The sequence below is a fragment of the Astatotilapia calliptera genome, chromosome 4, assembly GCF_964374335.1.
Source record: "Astatotilapia calliptera chromosome 4, fAstCal68.1, whole genome shotgun sequence".
Classification (NCBI taxonomy): domain Eukaryota; kingdom Metazoa; phylum Chordata; class Actinopteri; order Cichliformes; family Cichlidae; genus Astatotilapia; species Astatotilapia calliptera.
In genome coordinates, this window is record NC_137425.1 from 26,474,512 (window position 1) to 26,484,298 (window position 9,787).

A 9,787-nucleotide genomic window follows, 5' to 3' on the forward strand; every position below is an offset into this window, starting at 1 on the left:
TAGAGCACTTCGCTCTCGCTCTGCAGGCCTACTTGTTGTTCCTAGAGTATTTAAAAGTAGAATGGGAGGGAGAGCCTTCAGTTTTCAGGCCCCTCTTCTGTGGAACCAGCTTCCAGTTTGGATTCAGGAGACAGACACTATCTCTACTTTCAAGATTAGGCTTAAAACTTTCCTTTTTGCTAAAGCATATAGTTAGGGCTGGACCAGGTGACCCTGAATCCTCCCTTAGTTATGCTGCAATAGACGTAGGCTGCCGGGGGATTCCCATGATGCATTGAGTTTTTCCTTTCCAGTCACCTTTCTTGCTCACTATGTATTAACAGACCTCTCTGCATTGAATCATATCTGTTATTAACCTCTGTCTCTCTTCCACAGCATGTCTTTTATCCTGTCTTCCTTCTCTCACCCCAACCGATCACAGCAGATGGCCGCCCCTCCCTGAGCCTGGTTCTGCCGGAGGTTTCTTCCTGTTAAAAGGGAGTTTTTTCCTTCCCACTGTTGCCAAAGTGCTTGCTCATAGGGGGTCATATGATTGTTGGGTTTTTCTCTGTATCTATGAAGCGCCTTGAGGCGACTTATGTTGTGATTTGGCGCTATATAAATAAAATTGAATTGAATTGAATTGAATTGCTTTTTCAAAATAAAAGTCCTATGAAGGTTTTATGAATTTTCTCAGCAGTGACCTTAAACAGTTGTCCAAACACACAGTGGAATATATCTATAATACACAGAAACACAAACTTGTGCAGAAATTATATTTTAATCAAAGTCACATGTGAACTATTTACAGAAAATCATATTGTGGGATTTTGACTTTTTGCCCATACACAATGTCAATTTCTTCAAGTCCGTCCTCGTTGGTTGATGTCTCCACCATAGGACGATTCAGTCTCTCCCACAGCTTTTGTTTAATACTTCTCCCCAGCTCTAAACTGTAGGGACGTTTGCGGCCATTCTTGGACCTGCAAGAAGAAATTCAATCAAAATGATGCATGTGGTCAAAAACCATACTGTAACCATTTTAGAGCTGGCGATTTTAAAAAGTGACAGGACATTTGGAGACAAACGTACGTCAGCATGCTATCTACCACCTCATGGTAGACTCGCTGATAATCTTCCACTGAGAGGTTGTGGATTTTTAAAGGGCTGTCACTGGAGCTGGTTGGCTGGTGGTCGGTACTGCATGGCTCGGGTCTGGGGGGCAATTATTTTGACACTGGCAGGTCATCATGTGAGATTGCAGAGGGAGGCACTGAGGTCTTTGGAGGTCGGGAAGAACTGGATGCTGGGCTTCGCTTCCTTTTCCGGGGCTGACTGACTGTTCTGTCACGGCGCCGGGGCCTCTGGGTTGAATTAACAACCTGGGAAAGGTCAGAAGCACACAAGGGAATGTCAGTAGTTAATAGCAACCTCATTTTTTTTCAAACAAGACAAAAATATAAATTTGATGAACCACAATGAAGTCCAAACTTCAAAACCCTCAAATGATTCTGTTCCTGAAATTTTACACATCCAACCTGGTCCTTGCTGCAGCACGGTTGTTTCCTGCTGGCTCTGGGTTTCTTTGCATCACGGGCCTGGCATGCAGTGTTTCTCTTACAATAATTATGGTCTTTGAGGTGACCGGGCACAGTAAGCTGCAGGTATACACAAAAATGACAGTAATGCAGACATCAGTTAGTAGTTCATGAAACATTTAAAAAATAACAAACCCTTTCATATGTCCATAAACTACTTAAACCACTCGCACGGTTGAATAACTTGTCCACAGTGATTGTAACGACAAAAAATATCCAACATGTTCACATAAAATCATAAGAACTAAAACCAGGACAATGCATCAAGGTCAGTGTAATAAAAGACGTGTCAACTTATGGGCTCGTCGTGTTAGAGCTTCACTGCTGCATACCCCCAAATGACATGTCAAATAATAATTTGCATAAGCTAAACAAACACCAAAGTCCATGTTGTATTAAACTCTAATTTCTGTTATAATCATTGCTGCTTATTGCCGTTTTTGAACAATGCAGATGCACAAAATACCTTTGTAACTGGCCAAGATTGGTCACGTGTGGCACTTATATGGTTTAAAATGACATGTAGGATATAAAGAAAAGCAAGCTACAATAATAGGAGAGCCCTGCCTTGTGTGTGGGGGGTAATGAGTTCAAGATCATCATTAGGCTGTGGTGTAATGAGGGACCTCTACCCAGAGGTGACTGTCTTATCAGGTGAATAATTGTAGCATAAGCCACAATGAAGAAGGAGATTAAAACTTTAGTTAAAAAAGCCCAAAAGCAGAAGCTTTGAGGATTTTAAAGATGATCACAGTTACATGTGGCTCCTGTAAACATGTGACAGTGTGTGTACATTTGAGAATTCAGATGATGCTGCAGAACATTGCTTGCATATTTGTAAATAAACACTTTGGGGATTAGCTTTTCTACAGTGAATAAAGTCTCAGTGTTTACTTGTTTTATTCCCTGATTTTAGTTTTAAATACAAAATAAAGGCCCCCAATCAGGAACACGCACAGCCCCCCCCCCCCCCCCCCCCCCCGCCCCCCAAAAAAGCTAGAAACAGGCCTGGTGATCATTATGCACTTGAGTTAATTCGAGATGTAAGATACTCTACTTATTAGCAAAAACTGAACATTTTTATCCCAGCTGCAAACTTTGGTGACATGTCTGCCACAAGATCATTTAATACACGCAAAAGAAAACGTTATTATAGGTAACATACTAGTTTAAATGACTTTATGCACAGTTTACCCGTTTACAGCTACAGTGCAACAGTCTAACATGCAAGTATAACTCCCACATGCACAGGCCTAAGTTTTTAATGCTTTTTATCCACATTTGTGTCGTCTATATTTTCATGTTGCCCTGTTGCAAAGTGAACTCTTTCTGGCCGTCGAGTAAATATTCAAAACTTATTGAAAACGATCATAAAATCTCACATTTTCCATGATGGATGATGGTTGCTGGGTCGCTTTCCTCCGTGACATGGGAGTTGGACACTTGTAAGGCTGCAAGAAGTCTTGAGCAGAAAGTTGTCTTACTTTTGCAGAAATTTTCAGAAATCCCTTGTAGCTTTGCACAACACGCCGAGTGAAATCTGTCTGAACTATACCAAAAGATGCAATGCAAATAGAACCTGGAGACGCATAGCAACCACGCAACCTGTCATGTTAAATCACGCATTTTTGTACCTACTGTTAAAAATCACTGTAACAATTGTTTTTAGTGAGTTTTTCCCTCAGTTCAACCTCAGTTATGGCGGCTTTTTTAATATTTAGGCATCCACATAATTACTCCATCAAAGTGGTGCGTAATGATCATACGAAAATACGTCAAAACAGAGCAAAAGTGGTTTTATTTGCCACAGCATATCACAGCAGCTCATTGTATTTGAAAACTACTGGATTTCATAAGTTGTGCTTATTTTATAAATGGCCCGGAGAGTAGCAAATTCTCTCTTTCTACTCACTGTACTGAACCCGCTGCACTACCCACTTTCACCAATAGGTGTCACCCTTTTACCGTGGAACCAGCTATGTACAGCTCCAAAGTCAATCGCTAGAGAGATCTGTTGCAGTAATAACTTCTTTCCAAAAGGTGTCTGTATAAAAATCTCTGTTATGCTCTGTCAGTTTGCAGTGCCTTAGTCTGTGGTGACATTTTTGTTGGCTCATGCTCATGAATCCACATGCAACGCACCCTCTGTCCCAGCCTCAGAAATGGATTTAAGACGTTTTAGTTTGATATATCGCCCTGTGGTCAGTTTTTGACATTCGTTTTGTTGCGGTCTTCAAAACAGAAAACAGTTACATCTGAAAGAAGATTTTAAATAAAACAAAAAGGGACAATTATATAATACATAATAATACATAAATGTAAATTGTCTGTTTTTTATACAGCACTTTTCTGCTCCACTTGCACACTCAGAGCACTTTATGAAACATGCCTCATTCACCCATTGACACACACATTCATACCCTTTTATAGTGTTTTTTAAATAACATTGACATGCATTCTCACTCTATACTGTTTATGGCATACAGTATCTGCTTTGTTGTTGCATCACTAAAAGAACTTTTGCTTAAGCAACATGAACCCAGATGGTTTAAAAAACAAAAACAAAAAAACGAATGACTACAGGGAGTGCAGAATTATTAGGCAAGTTGTATTTTTGAGGAATAATTTTATTATTGAACAACAACCATGTTCTCAATTAACCCAAAAAACTCATTAATATCAAAGCTGAATCTTTTTGGAAGTAGTTTTTAGTTTGTTTTTAGTTTTAGCTATTTTAGGGGGATATCTGTGTGTGCAGGTGACTATTACTGTGCATAATTATTAGGCAACTTAACAAAAAACAAATATATACCCATTTCAATTATTTATTTTTACCAGTGACACCAATATAACATCTCCACATTCACAAATATGCATTTCTGACATTCAAAAACAAAACAAAAACAAATCAGCGACCAATATAGCCACCTTTCTTCGCAAGGACACTCAAAAGCCTGCCATCCATGGATTCTGTCGGTGTTTTGATCTGTTCACCATCAACATTGCGTGCAGCAGCAACCACAGCCTCCCAGACACTGTTCAGAGAGGTGTACTGTTTCCCCTCCTTGTAAATCTCACATTTGATGATGGACCACAGGTTCTCAATGGGGTTCAGATCAGGTGAACAAGGAGGCCATGTCATTAGTTTTTCTTCTTTTATACCCTTTCTTGCCAGCCACGCTGTGGAGTACTTGGACGCGTGTGATGGAGCATTGTCCTGCATGAAAATCATGTTTTTCTTGAAGGATGCAGACTTCTTCCTGTACCACTGCTTGAAGAAGGTGTCTTCCAGAAACTGGCAGTAGGACTGGGAGTTGAGCTTGACTCCATCCTCAACCCGAAAAGGCCCCACAAGCTCATCTTTGATGATACCAGCCCAAACCAGTACTCCACCTCCACCTTGCTGGCGTCTGAGTCAGACTGGAGCTCTCTGCCCTTTACCAATCCAGCCACGGGCCCATCCATCTGGCCCATCAAGACTCACTCTCATTTCATCAGTCCATAAAACCTTAGAAAAACCAGTCTTGAGATATTTCTTGGCCCAGTCTTGACGTTTCAGCTTGTGTGTCTTGTTCAGTGGTGGTCGTCTTTCAGCCTTTCTTACCTTGGCCATGTCTCTGAGTATTGCACACCTTGTGCTTTTGGGCACTCCAGTGATGTTGCAGCTCTGAAATATGGCCAAACTGGTGGCAAGTGGCATCTTGGCAGCTGCACGCTTGACTTTTCTCAGTTCATGGGCAGTTATTTTGCGCCTTGGTTTTTCCACACGCTTCTTGCGACCCTGTTGACTATTTTGAATGAAACGCTTGATTGTTCGATGATCACGCTTCAGAAGCTTTGCAATTTTGAGACTGCTGCATCCCTCTGCAAGATATCTCACTATTTTTGACTTTTCTGAGCCTGTCAAGTCCTTCTTTTGACCCATTTTGCCAAAGGAAAGGACGTTGCCTAATAATTATGCACACCTGATATAGGGTGTTGATGTCATTAGACCACACCCCTTCTCATTACAGAGGTGCACATCACCTAATATGCTTAATTGGTAGTAGGCTTTCGAGCCTATACAGCTTGGAGTAAGACAACATGCATGAAGAGGATGATGTGGACAAAATACTCATTTGCCTAATAATTCTGCACTCCCTGTACATAACAAGAGAGAAACAATGACTGGACTGTGCAATGTGGATTTCGGTAAGTGTATAAAAGAGGCAACATTTCCTTGTTCCATGTGGTCATAAACAGGTTGCTCTTCATTCTAAGAAAGAGCTGGATGTTTACAGAAGATGTGACGGTGTCACCATTTAGTTAGAAAAACAAAACAAAGCTACACTGTCAAAAAAAAGTTCTGCAAGTGTTTAAACCATTAAAAAAAATAAAGTAATCATTTAAAGCACAAAAAATGATGAAAGGAGGTTAAAGTTTTATTGATTTTTGAGATTATGAAGCTTTTGCCTCAGGCCTGTGTCAAGAAACATTAAAGCTATGGAGCAGTTCCAATAAAAAGTTGTGCTGTTACATATTTGAAAGATTACCCACACAAATGTCTGTCAAAGAAATTGTTCATCCATCAGTGAAAGAACAGAAGATACTCTATCTATTCATTGGCACACCTTCAAACCTGGTAAGAAGACGGTAAGAAGTAAGAAGTGCAGGGCACATAAGGAAGGTAAATAACAAATATGCACCTTTACTGGCGTAATGCAAAAACAGGAAAAAGTCCCAAAGAGCTAAGCTGTGCACAAGGAAATAAAACAGAACAGGAATCCAACACCTGAGCACAAGAAAAAGGAAGACAGGTGAACACCTTAACAAAGGGGAAAGTCAAGACTATCCACTACGTTGACAAAAGTATTAGGCCAAACTCTTTGAATCTTTGAATTTAGATGTTTTCAGTCCTGTGGCCATAGGTGTGTAAAATGTAGTACCAAGCCATGCAGTCTGCCTTTATAACATATTGTTTGTGAATGAACAGGTTGTTCTTAAGAGTTCACTGAATTTGAGTGTGATAGTGTGATAGGATGCAACAGTTGCAACAAGTTAGTTTGTGAAATTTCTTTGGTCCTACATGTACAACAATCAGCTGTTAGTGCTATTGTTGCAAAGTGGAACCACAGCAACTTAGCCATGAACTTTTAGAACGTGTTCTCGCTGAGTGCTGAGTCTATAGTGTGTAAAAATCACCAACGCTCTGTCAACTCAAAGCTGCAGAGTTCCAAACCTCACAGAGAGCTGGGCATAAAAGATGCCCAGCTCTCCTCCACTCTCAACATACCCTGGAATAGCAGCTCGAAGAAGGCTCACAACACCATATGTTGAGAGTGGAGGAGAGCTGGGCATCTTGTATGCCCAGCTCTCCTCCACTCTAAACATACCCTGGAATAGGAGCTCTCAGGATGGTCACATAAATCAGTCAACCTCAAAGAGCAATTAATATTACTCCCCAACATTATCATATCTGCTATACATAATAATAATAATAATAATAATAATAATAATAATAATAATAATAATAATAATAATAATAATAATAATAATAATAATAATTAAAAGAATGCCAAATATATCCAAGATACTGACAGGTGAGGGGATAAACTTTCAACAGTTAAAGCAGCACATCATCTGCCAAAGCCAGTGGCCTATTTTTCATATTTCAAGTAAGCAGTCTGAATCTGTACCAAGATCTTCATTTCCTCATGCTCCACCTCTTCACCCACTTTCAGGAAATTCGCTGACAGATATACAAACAGACAAATAGCTCTATGTGTCTGATCATATTGTAATTAAAGCATGGGAAGCCCCAAGCATCCCGACAATGTGGTAATTTTACTTTTGAACACTAGGTGTTCTAGTCTTTGTGGCTGTACTTCTATTAAACTTCTCAAAAGGGATTCATGTATTTTTTCTTAAACCAACAAGTATTTATTTGTACTTCATGCTCTGTGTTGACCAGTATATCAGTACTAGTGCTGATATTAAATGGGTTCTGTGGAAACCATTCCACGTGACTGAGCGAGAAGCAGTTTGCCTCTCAGTCTAATAAACCCTTCACTGCACAAGGAGCCATTTTTGGTAACTTAAATGGACATCAACATTGACCTCGTTATGACTCACTGTGATTTCGTAGAACCAGGTGAATTTCTTCCAGTCAATCAGCAAAGATCAGGTTATGTGGCAGATAATGCAGTGAGATCACTGCATCAGCTCGATCAGCCTGAAGTATTTCAAACTTCAGCGTTCTTCAAGAATTCAGGAAACTGGGTGTTTTTGGCCTTAGCTACTCACACACTTGTCATCATCAGAGATGGGCAGTAACACGTTACAAGTAATGTATCATTGTAATCCGATTACTTTTTTCAAGTAATGAGTAAAGTAAGGGAGTGTTTTACTTGCATCTATTTGAAATAGTGAGTGTAAACAGAAAAAAATATATCTTATTTTATATTCTGGAATATGCAGAAAATAGGTTTAATTGTCAAAGACTGTTGCATATAATTTAATTTTTGCTTGATGCAATGTGCACAAAGTTAAAAGATTAAAACTAATAAAACAAGTTTTGAAAAGAGACTTTTTTATTTGATTACATTTTGTATGATGTATTATGCAGAAAAAGTAGAATTGGGCTGAAAGGTCTATTGCTTTATTGCCTATTCAGGTTGTGTATCATGTTTTTAAAAAGTAACTAAGTAACTGAGTAACTAACTACTTTTGAAAATAAGCAGTCAGTAAAGTAACGGGATTACGTTTTTTTGGAGAAGTAATCAGTAATTAGTTACTAATTTTTTTTTTCAAGTAACTTGACCAACACTGGTCATCATAACATCAAACAGGGGTAACTTAATGAAACCCTTGCATTAGAAAAACTTAAAAGATTGTTTAATTTTTAGAAATTAGTGAAATGTGTAGTATAAAGATGGTGACCTGTTTACTTAAAATTAGCAGCAGGTATTAGACATTGACCAGACGGATCTAAGGAGCCATGATATCTCCAAAACAAAACAAAACAAAACAAAACAAAACAAAACAAAACAAAACAAAACAAAACAAAACAAAACAAAACAAAACAAAACAAAACAAAACAAAACAAAACAAAACAAAACAAAACAAAACAAAACAAAACAAAAAACAAACAAAAAAAACTCCAGAAAAACAAAAAACACTCCTAATAAATAAATAAATAAATAAATAAATAAATAAATAAATAAACATAGAACATAGGTAAACAGGATATTTGATGTTGCCAGAACCTTGCATATCACTGTACAGTGATCCAGTGACAGATTTGACCCATTTATACATCATTTTCTTTATTCATTTATTTTTTGTGACCTTATAATAGTTTTATTATACTTAAATCACATATATTGGTGTTTACTTTTACTGTAAGTCTTATTACTGCTAAAATTAACGGAATAATTCAATATTTATAATTTATTTAATTTTAATTGAGTTGCATACAAAAAATGTGCAGAAACCACCACTAGTTAGAAGGCAATTTGTCTACTTCTTGTTACATAGTTACAATTTCTACATCAGTATTTTGCTTTCAGTCGATTTACTGTTCTTTCAAAACTGGCTGACTGACTCAAAAATGTACTCGCTTTTGTTTTGGAGCTGTCTACTGTATTAGGATGTGCTCGATTCAGAGAGTTAACTAGAATGAACTTAAATCTTTGAAAAGAAGTGTAAATGTTTAGCCACATTCTGTTATTACCGCATTATTATAGCAGCGTCATCAAGTACTGTAACACTAGGACGTGCTACAGTTTGATATGTATGTTTGTATGTTATATTTATGAAAAATGCCAGTGAGAAGAAAAATGATGATAAATCAATGGTGCTGTAAAGGTTCTGTGTGTTTTCCCGAATGGTTTTTATATACATGCTTATTGGAAAAATGTATACTGTGGGTGAGGAACTATATACGGTTACTTCACTGACCTTGACTTGCACAATAAAAACCCCAAAAAGTCACAGAAGTACAAGAAAACACTGTAATATGCTCCAATAAGACTCTGAGGGCTAAACAGAGGACTTATTACTAAATGATGAGATTTCAGTGTTGTAATAACATCTCTCACAAATTGATTATCTGCACTTTATTGTTGAGGTTAAGGAGCAGCAAAAGAGCAGATACTGGATGCAAATACTTTACATGCATTCAAACAAAGAAACATGCATTCAGAGTCACATGCACAGGGAGAAGACAGTGC

The 9,787-nt window shown here is 38.1% G+C and overlaps 1 long non-coding RNA gene across 1 annotated transcript; it reads right to left on the minus strand.

The window, feature by feature from the left end:
• Positions 1–749: 749 nt before the first annotated feature.
• On the minus strand, positions 750–2,283 carry LOC113020066 (uncharacterized). The gene is made up of 3 exons (XR_003272149.2): positions 1,518–2,283; positions 1,072–1,361; positions 750–962 (listed from the first exon to the last, which is right to left on the minus strand). It is a non-coding gene; the product is annotated as an uncharacterized LOC113020066 (long non-coding RNA).
• Positions 2,284–9,787: the final 7,504 nt, after the last annotated feature.